Raw genomic sequence first — 15,276 nt, 5'->3', positions numbered from 1 at the left:
TTCGTATTAGACAAACAGCTTTCCTGTCAAAATATGTACTATACTGCATCCTGTGATTAAGCTGATCGTGAACATGACTTCATTAGATGTCTCAGAGAGACACATGATTTAATAGGAATGATTGTTGAAAGGCAAGCCAAGGCATGCATAGCATTGTGTAACAACAAGCCTTTATATGCTGTCTTGAGCTTTGTCTCGGATAGTTGTAACTCTGGATTTTTTTCCTATGTACTTGAGAAGCTATTGTTTTGACCAACCCATACTGTGCAGATACTCATGTCAATCATTAATATTCTCTGCTGTGAAAGGTAGAAAGAAAACTTAAATTGTGTATTATTTTATCTTGGTTGGGGCTATCTAATGACAGTAAATACGTAGATAATATCCCATTCTGAGGTTCAAGATTACCAGTTTTGCATATATGCTTCTCTCCATTGTTGATAGCAAACAGCAGAGGAGGTACCAACATTTACTGGCTACGTTTTATGTGTTAAGCACCCTACCTATGTAAAGCATCTCATTTATTGCTTAAGACAAATTTTTAAGGTAAGTCTTGATCTGTTTTTATGCAAGAGAAAACAAATTCAGAATGGTTAAGTCGTGTGTATGTTCACACAAACTTGCAGGTGGCTGGGTCAGAGTTTCAACAGAGGTGTCAGAGTTTAAAACATGTATTGTTTCTGTTGAGTATGTTGCCTCTTCTTGAAATCATGTTCATGTCTTTTAAAAAAATCAGTAGATTGAATTTTAAAACTACAGTTGTCTTCTGTCCTCTCCATGACAGCATAAAATGACAACTGTTTTGAAAATCGAGGGTGAGTTAGGGGATGGAAGTAATCAAAAAGAAGAAGAAATTAGCAAAGAGAGAAAAATCGCTAATATTCCTCAGCATAGAAAGTGGGAAATATTGGATCTCAATGTCTATTTTATTTCATTTGACTTATTAAGGATTCTTATCTTTTTAAAAAATTTGTGGCATACAAAATGATGTTTTGAAATATGTATAGATTTTGGAATGTCTAAATCATACTAATTAATGTATGCATTTCCTCACATGTTTATCATTTATTTGTGGTGATAACACTTAAAATCTCCTCCCTTAGCGTATAATACATCATTGTTGTCTAGAGTCACCATGTTGTACAACAGATCTCTTGAACTTATTTCTCCTAACTTAAACTCTGTATCCTTTAAGCAACAACTTTCTAATCTCTCCTGGATCTCCAGCCCCAGCTCCTGGTAACCATCATTGTACTCTCTGCTTCTTTGAGTTCAAGGTATTTTAGATTCAGTATATAACTGAGATCATGTAGTATTTGTCTTTCTATACCTGGCTTATTTCACTAAGCATAACGACCTCCAGTTTCATCCATGTTGCTGCAAATGACAGGATTTTCTTCTTTTCTAAGGCTGAATAGTATTGCATTGTGTATATATACCACATTTTCTTTATTCATTTGTCTGTTGTTGGATACTTAGGTTAATTCTGTATTTTGGCTGTTATGAATAATGCCGCAATGAAAATGGGAGTGCATATATCTCTTTAAGATACTGATTTCATTCCTTTGGATATATACCCAGTATTAGGACTTCCAGATCATATGGTACTTCTATTTTTAATTGTTTTAGAGAACTTCCCTGCTGTTTTCCATAGTGGCTATACTGATTTACATTTGCACCAACAATGGCAGGGGTTCCTTTTTCTTCACATCCTTGCCAAAATTTATCTTTGTTGTTTTTTTTTAAATAGACCTTCTAAGAGGTGTGGTTTTAATTTGCATTTTCCTAATGGTTAGCAATATTGAGCATATTTGCATATAACTGTTGGCCTTTTGCATGTCTTTTTCTGAGAAAAGTTCATTCTGGTCATTTGTCTATTTTAAAAATCAGGTTTTTTTTTTTTTTTTTTGGTGTTATTCAGTTGTTTGAGTTTCTTATGTATTTTGCATATTTACTCCTTATCAGATGTATGATTTGCAAATATTTTCTCCCATTCTGTAGATTGTCTCTTGATTCTGTTGATTGTTTCCTTTTCTGTGCAGAGCTTTTTAATTGGATATAATTCAATTTGTCTGTTTTTGCTTTTGTTGCCTGTGCTTTGGAGTCATATCCAAACACATCATTGTCCAGACCAATGTCATGGAGCTTTCCCCTATGCTTTCTTTTAGAGTTACATAATTTCAGTTCTTACGTTTAAGTCTTTATTCATTTTGAATTTATGTTTGTATATGGTGTAACATAAAGATCTAATTTTATTCTTCTGTATGTGGAAAAGGAATTTTTATCTTAGATAAAATTTTCATGATTCTTTTTCTGTTTTCTAGAACATTAATTATAGTAATTTAAAAATGCCTGTATACCTGAATTATCTGTGGAATTATTTCCATTGTCTGTTATTTTTCTCTTTTTCTGTCTCTCTCTCTCAGTCATTTGTTCTTCTTTGGTCATTTAGTTCTCTTTTTAAAAAAGGAAAAGCAGGTGTCAGAATTTTGTTTAACTATAGATGTTGATTATTAAAGATTGTTCATGTCATTTTCCTCAAAATAAGATTTTCTTTTCACAGGCAGATAGAGTATCGGCAAACCAACTTGTGCTGCCCATAGTTTATTAATAGGCTTTGTTAAGCTGGCATATTTCAATTTTGCCCTCAACCCTGAGGTCTAGCCTTTACTCCTAAAACAGCTTTTCTGGAGTCTCAGTTCAAACCATAGTATGTTTACCAAGGCTCTTCCTGTTTAGCAGAGTTTGAACTCCAGCCTCCATCTCCCCAACACCACGTGACTGCTGAAATCTCTATCCTGCAATTTAGCCTTCTACATGCTATTTTTAATCTGTTTCTTAGAGTACTACCTCTTGCTATTCAAGTTAGGAGTTGACTAATGCCTTAAAGGGAACATCAATGCAGTTTACTTCTCTCTGGTATTATATTCCTCAAATCCTTTATGCTTTGGTTTACCTGAACTTCTCTGTCTCCTTAGTTGGTAAGGAGGTTCCTTTCTCATCTCTTCTATTCCACCTTACAATGAAATAGCAAATGCCTGTAGAAAAATACCTAGCCAAATGTGATGCTCTCATTGGTGCACTTCTCTTTTCTTAGGGATCACAGTCCTTCAAGTCTTATCCGAGTTGATTCCTCTCAAATTCCTTCAAGTAGTTTGATATGGGTTGACTGTGTATCTCATCTTGAATTGTAGTCCCCATAATCCCCACATATTACGGGAGGAACCAGGTGGAGATAATTGAATCATGGGGGAAGTTTCCCCCATCCTGTTCTTGTGATAGTGAGTTAATTCTCATAAGAGCTGATGGTTTCATAAGGGGCTTCCCCTTTCACCAGACACTCATTCTTCTTCTCCCTGCTGCCATGTAAAGAACGACGTGTTTGCTTCCCCTTCTGCCATGATAGCAAGTTTCCTGAGACCTTACTTAATTAAACCTCATTCCTTTATAAATTACCCAGTCTCAGGTATGTTTTTATTAGCAGCATGAGAACAGGCTAATGCACAGTTATTTTATTAATTTTGTCCAGTTTGATAATTACTTTTGATTGGGTTAGTTCAATGTAAGTTACTTCATTATGACTGGAACCAAAAGTATTGCTTCTTTTCAAAGGGGACTCCATATGAGTTACATTTTAAAGGCAGATGGGACCTTCATTGTTTTATATTTCCTGATGTTTTATCTCTCAAAACTTCTATTATATATAACTGAGAGTCTAGGGGATACTATGCCATCTAAGGGCTAGATCAGTTTGGACCTCTCTTTCTATAACTTTGTACCTAGGGGAAAAGTCTTGTGCCTTCCCCAAGCATACTGTGACTTTCAGGGGAACTTGTATCCTAATGATTACCTTATGGATTCCTGTTCCCTACTCTGGTGTCAGAATAAATGTAGAACCAAATGAAAATCAATCTTTCCTTGATTTTCCCAGACAAAACCAAAAATATCCAGTCACACAGGATTTTCTATGGTTAAAGCCTTTGTGGAAATTTAAGTGATGAACTCATCCTCTTTTATGGCTGCATAGTATTCCATGGTGTATATGTGCCACATTTTCTTAATCCAGTCTATCATTGATGGACATTTGGGTTGGTTCCAAGTCTTTGCTATTGTGAATAGTGCCGTAATAAGCATATGTGTGCATGTGTCTTTATAGTAGCATGATTTGTAATCCTTTGGGTATGTACCTAGTAATGGGATTGCTGGGTCAAATGGTATTTCTAGTTCTAGATCCTTGAGGAATCGCCACTGTCTTCCACAATGATTGAACTAGTTTACGCTCCTACTAACAGTGTAAAAGTGTTCCTGTTTCTCCACATCCTCTCCAACATCTGTTGTTTCCTGACTTTTTAATGATTGCCATTCTAACTGGTGTGAGATGGTTTCTCATTGTGGTTTTGATTTGCATTTCTCTAATGACCAGTGATGATGAGCATTTCTTCCTGTGTCTGTTGGCTGCATAAATGTCTTCTTTTGAGAAGTGTTTATTCATGTCCTTTGCCCACTTTTTGATGGGGTTGTTTGTTTTTTTCTTGTAAATTTGTTTAAGTTCTTTGTAGATGCTGGATATTAGCCCTTTGTCAGAAGGGTAGATTGCAAAACTTTTCTCCCATTCTGTAGGGTGCCTGTTCACTCTGATGGTAGTTTCTTTTGCTGTGCAGAAGCTCTTTAGTTTAGTTAGATCCCATTTGTCTATATTGGCTTTTGCTGCAATTGCTTTTGGTGTATTAGTCATGAAGTCTTTGTCCATGCCTGTGTCCTGAATGATATTGCCTAGGTTTTCTTCTAGGGTTTTTATGGCTTTAGGTCTAACATTTAAGTATTTAACCCATCTTGAATTAATTTTTGTATAAAATGTAAGGAAGGGAGCCAGTTTCAGCTTTCTACATATGGCTAGCCAGTTTTCCCCACACCATTTAATAAATAGTGCGGAATCCTTTCCCAATTTCTTGTTTTTGTCAGGTTTGTCAAAGATCAGTTGGTTGTAGATGCGTGGGAGTCAACCCACCACCAATCAAAATCATCCAAAACTGGTGTCTGTACTAAGTATGTACACACTTTTTTTCTTACCATAAGTCCCTAAACAATACAGTATAACAACTATTTACATAGAATTTACATTGTATTATGTATTACAAGTAATCTAAAGATGATTTAGAGTATACAGGAGGATATGCATAGGTTATATGCAAATACTATGCCATTTTATATCAGGGCTTAGAGCATCTGAGGATTTTAGTATCTGCAGGACATCCTGGAACCAGTCTCTCAAATACTAAGGGACCACTGTACCTATATAATGATAATTCATTGCAAAAGTTTCAGAGTAGTCCTATGCATGAAGTTAACACAAATATAAACAAACATAATTGAATGCAAAAGTTGCATACTAGTAGTATACATAAAGTTAATAGAGGACATAATGGAAGAATATGTCCATAATGTCTAAACCCATAAGGGTTTGGTCAAAAAGTAAAAAGTATTACTGTTAGAAAAATTGGCGAAATATATACACAGGCACTGTGTAGATGAAGAAACACAAAAGACAACAAGCACATAAAAATATGCTCAAAAACATTAGAAATATAGAAATGAAAATAAAAAACAATGATGTAAACTTTTAAATTCTTAGAATACCAACCTTATGGAGGAGGTTAATAAAAGTGTATAGAAACTTATGCGGTTATTGGTGGGAAATATAGTCTTTGTACCCATTTAGCAGAAAAAATATGTCACTACTTAATCCATTTAAATATATATACAGTCTATGACCTCTCAATTACAAAATGTATCCAAAATTTTTTCATACAGGTCTATAAACGGGATTGTATGGGGATGTTCATTGTAACTCTACTTATTATGGACAAGAGATAAAAGCAACCTGGGTATTCATCACTGGAAGAGCAGGTTCAATAAAATATGGTGCATCTATAACAGAAATCTATATAGCAGTGACAGTATATATAAATATGTAAAATGTAGGATTTATTGACAAGACAAGAAACAATGATATCTAAAACAATACCACTTGCATAAATTAAAATGTACTCAAATAAATCAGTGTACAATTTTATAAGCTAATTATAAACTTAAATACCGGAAGAATTTCTATACATTGAAATACCAAAGACTGTCAATACCTAAGGCAGTTCAGAAGAAGAACAAAATTTGAGGATTTATGCTGTCACATTAACACAACTTTAGAAACTAAACCTACAGTAATTCAACCAATGAGGTATGAGTGCAAGGCTGTACAATTTCAATAGAACAGACTCCACAAACAGGCCCACACTTTATGGTCACTTGATTTATCACAAGTTGCTATAATGAAAAAAAATGACAGTTTAAACTATCAATTAATGATGATGTATTAATTTAAAGCTTATATGAAAGAAAAGAAACCTTGGCCTAAAAGTGGGCCCATGAGATACCTAAAACTCAATTCCAGATGGACTGTAGACCTAAATGAAAGAAAAATCAATGAAGTTTCTAGAAGAAAACATTGTGGAGTATCTTTATGACCTTGTAATAGCAAATATTTCTTAAGGAGGACATGGACTGTTATAACAATAAAGGAAAGAGACATTTATTAAAATGAAGAACTTCTATTCATCAAAAGACACCAGTAACAGAATAAAAAGGGAAACTGCAGAATGGGAGAATATATTTGCATCACATATATTTGAAAAAGAAAGAATATCCAGAATGTATTAAAACTCCTAAAACTAAGTAAGAAAAAGACATATACTTCAGTTTTTAAAATGAGGAAAACATGATCGGGCACTTTACAAATGGCTGATATCCAAATGGCATATCCAAATGGCCAATAAAGTTTGATCATTTACTTCTTGTACACCTCTTCCCTCTTCAGTCTTTCCTCTAAGTTAGTAAATGACACCATCATCTACTCTATTATTCATAGTAAAAGAATTCTAAAAATTATAGTGAGAATGATATGATTAGTATCAAGATAAGTAATTGAGATTAGCAGAAATAGCACCCAAAATGATAAAATAATTAAAAAGAAATATAAATAGGTAACTCAAAAAGTTTTGAAGGCATTACTTAGAAGACTTTCTTTTCTTTATTCTGCTTCTCCATATTTCAGTAATGCTGGAGAAATCTTTAGCAATCCATACATTTCACTTATCAATTTAAGGAAGAAGATACCGTCTAGGAATTTCATAGCTAGAGGAGAGAAGTCAGTGCCTGGCTTCAAATCTTCAAAGGACAGACTGACTCTCATTAGGAGCTAATGTAGCTGGTGACTTTAAGTTGAGGCTAATGCTCATTTGTCATTCCAAAACTCCTAGGGCCCTAAGTATGCTAAATCTTTTCTGCCTCTACTCTATAAATGGAACAACAAAACCTGTATGACAGTACATCTGTTTACAGCATGGTTTACTGAATATTTTAAGCCCACTGTTGAGACCTAGTGCTCAGAATAAAGTATTCATCTCAAAATATTACTGCTCATTCATCGACAGTGTACCTTGTTACCCAAGAGCTCTGATGGAGATATGCAAGGATATCAATGCAGTTTTCATGCCTGCTAACACAACATCTATTCTGTAGTCCATAGATCAGGTGTAATTTCAACTTTCAAGTCTCATTATTAAAGAAATATATTTGGTAAAGCTATAGCTGCCATAGATAGTGATTTCTTTGGTGGATCTGGGTGAATTAAGTGGAAAACACTCTGGAAAAATTTCAGCATTCTAGATGCGATTAAGAATATGTGTGATTCCTGGGAGGAGGTCCAAATATCAACATTAACAGGAGTTGGAAGAAGTTGACTTCAATCCTCATGGATGACTGAGGAGTTCCAAACTTAAATGAAGGAAGTCAGTGCAGATTTGGTGGAAATAGCAAAAGAACTAGAATTAGAAGTGGAGCCTGAAGATGTGACTGAATTGCTGCAATTTTATGATAAAGCTTTAACATATAAGAAGTTGCTTCTTTCTTTTTTCTTTATTTTATTTATTTATTTATTTATTGAGGTAGAGCCTCACTCTGTTGCCCAGGCTGGAGTGCGGTGGCATGATCACAGCTCATTGGAGCCTTGACCTCCTGGGCCCAAGGGATCCTCCAACCTCAGCCTCCCATGCACAGGCATGCACAACCACACCTGGCTAATTCTTTTTTATATTTGTAGAGATGGAGTCTCCCTATGTTCCTAGGCTGGTCTCAAACTCCTGCGCTCAAGCAATCCTCCTGCCTCAGCCTCCCAAAGTGTTGGGATTACAGGTGTTACCCACCATACCCAGCCAGGAGTTGCTTCTTATGAATGAGCGAAGTGGTTTCTTGAGATGATATTTATTCATGGTGAAGATGCAGCAAAAATTGTTGAAATGACAGCAAAGGATTTAGAATATTACATGAACTTAGTTGATAAAGCAGTGGCAGGGCTTGAAAGTCTTGACTCCAGTTTCAAAAGAAGTTCTACTGTGGGTAAAATGCTATCACACTGTACCGTATGGTACAAAGAAATCACTCATGAAAGGAATAGCCCGGTTGATGTCGCAAAACTTCATTGTTGCTTTAGTTTCAGAAATTACTACAGCTACCCCAGCCTTCAGCAGCCACCACCCTGATTAGTCAGCAGCCATCAACATCAAAGCAAATCCCTCCACTAACAAAGAGATTACAACGTACCGCAGGCTCAGATGATTGTTAACATTTTGTAACAATACATTTTTATTTTTGTTTTTGTTTTTTTTTTTTAGATGAAGTCTCACTCTTGCTGCCCAGGCTGGAGTGCAATGGTGCGATCTCGGCTTACCGAGATCCACCTCCCTGGTTAAGTGATTCTCCTGCCTCAGCCTCCTGAGTAGCTGGGATTACAGGCATGTGCCGCCACGCCCAGCTAATTTTGTATTTTTAGTAGAGACGGAGTTTCTCCATGTTGGTCAGGCTGGTCTCGAACTCCCTACCTCAGGTGATCTGCCTGCCTCAGCCTCCCAAAGTACTGAGATTACAAGCGTGAGCCACCACGCCCAGCCAATAAAATATTTTTAATTAAGAGATGTATGTTGTTTTTAGACATAATTCTGTTGCACACTTAATAGACTACAGTGTAATGTAAACATGACTTTTAGATTCACTGGAAAACAAAAATTTCATGTGACTCACTTTATTGAGAAATTCACTTTTTTGTAGTGGTTTGGAAGTGGTCTGAGGTATGCCTGTATCATGACTCAGTTTCAGGGGATTCATTGACCCTTTCAATATCACATATGGAGTCCATAAAATTCCAATTAAAAATATGCATGTTAAAATATCCTGAGCGAAATATAGTGACCCTTATCTCCTTTCGCAGATTCATGTATAGGTAGACACACACACACACACACACACACACATGCACACACACAAATATATAACCCAGCAACCTGCAAAGAATGCACAGGATAAACATCATTAAAAGCTGTCATTTCTGATTGCTTTCTCTGTGATAGACGCTGTGTATGCATTATCTGGTGAAATCTTTATGACAGTCATGCAACTTGGGTACAGTTATATTCACCAGCTCTACAAAGTATGTGTATCCTTTGTCAGGAATAAGCTGAACTCTAATGTATGAGTCAACTTGCCTTCAGTAGCCCATGGGGCAGGGAAGAATGTGTTTGTGGGAGCACGGGGGCGTGGTGGGAGTGGGAGCTGAAACATACCTACCTGACCATGACAAATGAGAGTCTATATAGTGATTCTCCCTGCCTCCACTTGTATCCTCTTATGACCCCAAGGCTACAGAAGCAATATTTGTAAAGTATAAATCAAATTGTGTCATTTTGCTGCTTGAAATAGATCCCCATGGGCTAGTAGTAACATCCAGACTTCTTATCGTAACTTTCAAGGTTCTTTGCCTTCCTTCCCCAGCCTGCCTTTCAGAGTCATCTGATGCCATCTTGCCTCCAGCATTACACTCCAACAAATGGGTCTGCTTTCCCTTCCTCAGGGAGGCAGGCTCCGCTCACCTCCCTCCCTCCCCTCCTGCCCACCTCTGCTGCCTCAGGGCCTTTGCATTTGATCTTCTCTCTTCCTGCTGTGCTACTCCTCTGCCCTTACCTGACAGTCTGCTCTGGAGTTTGCCCTCTCCCAGTTATCCTCTGATATATCACCTTGTTTATCTTTTTCATGGCATTTAGCAGGATCTAGTATTATTTTAATTTGTATATTTTCTTGCTTATGATCAGTTTCTCCTACCAAAACCTATTTTATGAAAGCTTTGTCTTGTTCTATACTATAGCCCCAGTGCCTAGGTCAGAACCTAATGCAGAGTCAACATTTACTATATGTTACATGAATGAATTAACAAATGTCAATAAGTTTACTTTGGTGCCTGGAACTAATGTTAAGTTTTAAGAAAATGAAGAAAGTCCCGAAGACCGCGGCCTCTATGGCCAGTAAGTAAAGTCTAAAATGAGAAGCAAAAAGCAGTTTAGGATTATATCTGTTAGATATAGCAAAGCTGAAAAAAGTATCAATACTGGGATTTGAAAGAACAAATTGAAAGAACAGCTAAATTGAATAACAACATTTTGCATTTCCCGTAAGTTCAGGAAAAGAGATTTTCAAAAGCAACATGAGGAATTTAAGCTGAATAATAGGGGAAAAATAAAGCTTGCAATCTGAGTAATATTTCTCCAGGTGGTTTGGTATAGTAAGTAGGGTTAAAATAAAAGATCTGCCTTCAAATCTCAGCTAATATGCCCATTTTCTACATCTAATTTCCATGAACTATTGAGTTACGTCTGCTTGAACCTCTTGGCACTGGGCAATTTCTTGTGTAATTAAGCTGTGCTGTATCCATGAGATTCGACTTCATGATTCCTTTCTTAGATAAAAACATGCCTAACTAGATCTTTCGTATAAAGTTTTTGATTTGCAAACATCTCTTGACACCTATGTGACTATATTACAATTTAATTCAATTCAAGAATGTACTGAAAAGGGAGCTATTCCAAAGAAGAGACGTATTGTAAATTTAGTCCCCATTTCGGTCTGAAATAAAATTGGGCTGCCTAGAAGCAATTTTCCTGAAAATGATTTATCGAATATTAATAACATTTTAAAAATCATATCTGACAGCCCAGATACTTAATTCTTCAAAAGTAGCCTGTGTGTAGGTGTGCATCTGCTAGCAGAGTCCTGCATAATAAGAGAACATAATTAATTCTTCACTTTTCTGAGATAATTGTTCTTAGAAAATTGCATACTGAAGGACTCACATGTCATTTTATCATGTCAGCTTTCCTTGTTATCGCAGGCCCAACAAGTGTTTTGTCAGTTGTGTACTTTAAAATACTCTCCCTCAGGAAGCAAAAACACTTCCATGAAATATCTTGCAGTGAACTGTTTACATTTTTATGCCTAAGAAAATGTTAGATAGGAAAAGCTCATTAAATAATGGCCTGGGAATTGTACTTGGATCCAGTATGTTTTTTGTTGTTGTTGCTGTTGTTTTTTGTTTTTTGTTTTTTGTTTTTTGTTTTGAGACGGAGTCTCACAGGGTCGCCCGGGCTGGAGTGCAGTGGCACGATCTCGGCTCACTGCAACCTCCACCTCCGGGGTTCAAGCGATTCTCCTGCCTCCGCCTCCCAAGTAGCTGGGATTACAGGCGCCCGTCACAGTACGTTTTTTATATTCTGAAACTTTCCTCCTACTGATGTCTTTCAGTAGATTCAGAAGTGATTGTGGCAAACATAGTATCTTGAAGGAAGAGATCGCGTTTTTGATTAGCATCTCCAGAGTCTAGTTTTGTGTTTATGTTCATGGTATTGAGGAAATAAAGATCAATTTGGACTTCTTGCATCTATTAATACATCCTACTTCCTCTGACTGCAGCAAAATGACTCTCAGTGCCCCTTCTCTTCTTAGTGATTGCCTAAGATGACAGCTTCATTCCCTTTATTATTATCCACCTTCTTCCCATCTTCATTGTTTTCTCAGTGAGGACTGGACTCTACTGGACTCCACTGGAGTCCAAGGTCATGTTCCCTTCTAATCCTGAAGTTCTAGATTCCTACTTCAGAGAAATGAAAGCTTGATACTCTGTAAATCAAAGGAAATAAGTTACTCTCACCCTTTCTCAAATTATATGTAATTTTTTTTAATTCTTATTTTAGGATAGAACTAGTGTGGGACATTGCAAATGGACCATCCTGGGAATCCTGTTAAGTTTGGGGGTAATTCAGAATGAGGACATTGATTGTAAACAATAGAAATTCAACTCAAATATAGCGCTAAAAGAAGGGTAGATTTAATGTAAAAATTCCAAGTATCCGATGGGATCAAATAAAACACATGCACACATACCACACATACCCCCTGGATCTCAGGAACTCTTATAGTCAGGCTCTCAAACTCTAACATTATCTCTCCATTTCTTACTTTTCCTTTTCTCTGCATTTCCTCTTCATTCTTCTCTCCTTCGGTAGACTTGCCGTCTTATTTTCCTCATCCAAATGGCAGAAATATGGTGTCAGACAGCAGCTCTTCAATTTAAATAGGAGCAGAGTAAGGTGGACTTTCTTAGCTGATTCTAGATTCTTGTGGAAAGACTCTGAGTGGGTCAGCTTTAAGTCATGTGCCCATCCAGCTTTCATTAATTATTGTGAGTGGCAGAGTGAGCGGGGGCTTCAAGGATGAAGAGAGATTGCCCTGTAGGAGCATGGTGGTTTCCATGGAATCCCTGAGGGCTGAAGAGTTGAGATAAGAGACAAGAGCAAGAAAGAGCGTGGGTAGGCAGAGGTAGCTGCTGGACACATAAAACAAAGATAGAAATTGTATGAATTGGGCCTCCTTTGTGCTGTGGCATTATAGTTTGTCTCCATGCAGTCATATCTCAGCAACATTTTCATAGAAATCCAATCCCTTATAAAAATACATTAAAATAAGAGCATATTAAATAGGGAGCGCATAAAAAGCTTTAAAACATGCTGCAGTGGCTCATGCTTCATCTTTTCTGGGTTCTCTCCTGTGTGGCCTCTTGTTAGTCAAAGAGCACAACATATACCCTGCAAATAGATCAACCACATTTTTAGTGTCATCTGGACATTTCAACTTCTGTTTGCAAGTTGAACAGTGAGCATTTAGATTTTTAAGTTTGTTTACGGGGAAGGGGAGTTTAGTTGGGTTGGCAAAGGGAGAGAAAGAAAAGGCCACCTGCCATACCATAAACAAGACAAAAAATTTCTTTCCTTTCTTCCCTGGTTGCTTCCATCCTGCAGAGAACAGCAGATTTTCAGCCTTACATAAAGTGTTAAATTTGCATATACACACACATACCCACAAACAGACATGGCTCCATTTACATGTATTCCTTGAGAATGAAAAACAACCTACTGCTGCATCCACCAGGAATCCTCATACCTGCTCTACAGTTACTTGGCAGGAAGAGGGGGATGTGGATCAAGGGTCATCTATTCCATGCTACATTCTGGGTAGTTGTTTAGGCCTATGAAGTGCAGTGTTTGCCCTCTGTAGAGTTCTTCTGCAGGCTGGGTTAACAAAGCCTCACACTCATGACAAAGGCTCTATGAAAAGAAGATGATATATATACTGTTGATAATATAGTAGCTCCTAGGAGCCAAGCTGCATGCTAAGCACTTTACAAACATTAACTTATTTGATTCTCACAACAACTTTAGAAATAAGTTGTATAAGTTTATGCTCTATATAAGGAGACTAATTCAGGATGAAAGAGGGGAAAAAAAACTGGTCCAGAATCCTTTAGCAAGTAAGCAAGAGAAATCAAGGGAATTTAAGTCCCAAACCACCTGACTTCAAAACCCAGTTGAAACTTAGTGTAAGTTTATCCATCAAAACAAAGTTATTGATTCATGGTCAGTTGCCTAATCCTATGATTACTGAATGCCAGCTAAGTTAATGGAGCATTCATAGAAAACACGTTTCCATGGGAAAATCAGCTTCACGAGCCAAATACATAAGTAAAAAATGAAGCACAGCACTTTTTGATAATTTATTAAGCTGTACACTTTTGATTTATGCACTTTTTTTCTGTATGCTATACTTCAGTTAGAAAGTTTTTAAAAAGTGAATTATAAGAATTCTACCAAGTTACAAGTGAATAATTCAGTTGTGCACATATGATTTCCTTGAGAACAATTACTATATTTTAATTCATTTTTGCAATCCTTTTTTTAATGGAATTGGTGGTACAAAGTATGTGCTTGATGAATGCTTATTGGAATTTAATCAGTTCGTGTGTGTGTGTGTGTGTGTGTGTGTGTGTGTGTGTGTGTGTGTGTTAATGTCCACAGAATAACAGAATGTTAGAACACAAAGGCACTTTATATACTATCCGGTAAAGCTTTTTCTTTGGTGATATGGTTTGGCTCTGTGTCTCCACCCAAATCTCATCTTGTAGTTCTCATAATTCCCACTGTTGTGGGAGGGACCAAATGGGAGATAATTGAATCATGGGGGCAGGTCTTTCCTGTGCTGTTCTTATGATAGTGAATGAGCTTCACGAGACCTGATTGTTTTGTAAGAAGGAGTTTCCTGAACAAGCTCTCTTTGCCTGCTGCCATCCATGTAAGATGTGACTTGCTCCTCCTTGCCTTCCACCATGATTGTGAGGCCTCCCCAGCCATGTGGGAATGTAAGTCCTTTAAATTTCTTTTTTTGTAAATTGCCGAGTCTCAGGTATGTCTTTTTCAGAAGCATGAAAATAGACTAATACAATTGGATTACAAATGGCATAAAAATTAAGTCATTGGTTGGATATATAATATAAGTGAATTACATACCTACGTTAATCAGAATATATCCTTTGCAGAGAGGACTTTCACATTTGGATACATCTCCCATGGACATCAAGCATGTGTTTCAAATATGATTTAGTCAAAAAAACAAAATACATCTCATCTTTTTTTACTTTCTCTTGTTAACTGAATGTTGGGTAGTATACCTACGTGCTACATAGAGGTAAGAATGTCAATGTTATTAAGTATTATGAGCAAAGTAATTTGTTTATATTACTTTATTTAATTTAACTTTTAATCCTTGTGTTGTCTGTGGGAGTTTGGATTATGTTTAGGCTTCCCAAACAAGGGAACTGAGTATTCAAGTAGTTTACTGCCTGAGATTACAAAATTAGTGAAAGAATCAAACAGGATAAAATCAAGTCAAACTCCTGGTCTTCTCCATACAAGCCTAATACATTTGTCCACTAACATAATCTGCCACAAATCAGAGAGAAATGGGTTAGTGTTCTTCTGATTTATAGCATAAGCTATACTGAATTTCTGG

The 15,276-nt window shown here is 36.6% G+C and overlaps 1 protein-coding gene across 1 annotated transcript in view; it reads left to right on the top strand.

The window, feature by feature from the left end:
- KCNH8 (potassium voltage-gated channel subfamily H member 8) overlaps positions 1-15,276 on the top strand; it is a 380,589-nt gene that overhangs the window by 314,439 nt on the left and 50,874 nt on the right.

This window comes from Macaca mulatta, chromosome 2 (assembly GCF_049350105.2).
Source record: "Macaca mulatta isolate MMU2019108-1 chromosome 2, T2T-MMU8v2.0, whole genome shotgun sequence".
NCBI classification, from domain to species: domain Eukaryota; kingdom Metazoa; phylum Chordata; class Mammalia; order Primates; family Cercopithecidae; genus Macaca; species Macaca mulatta.
This window is presented reverse-complemented; position numbering and strand designations above follow the sequence as displayed.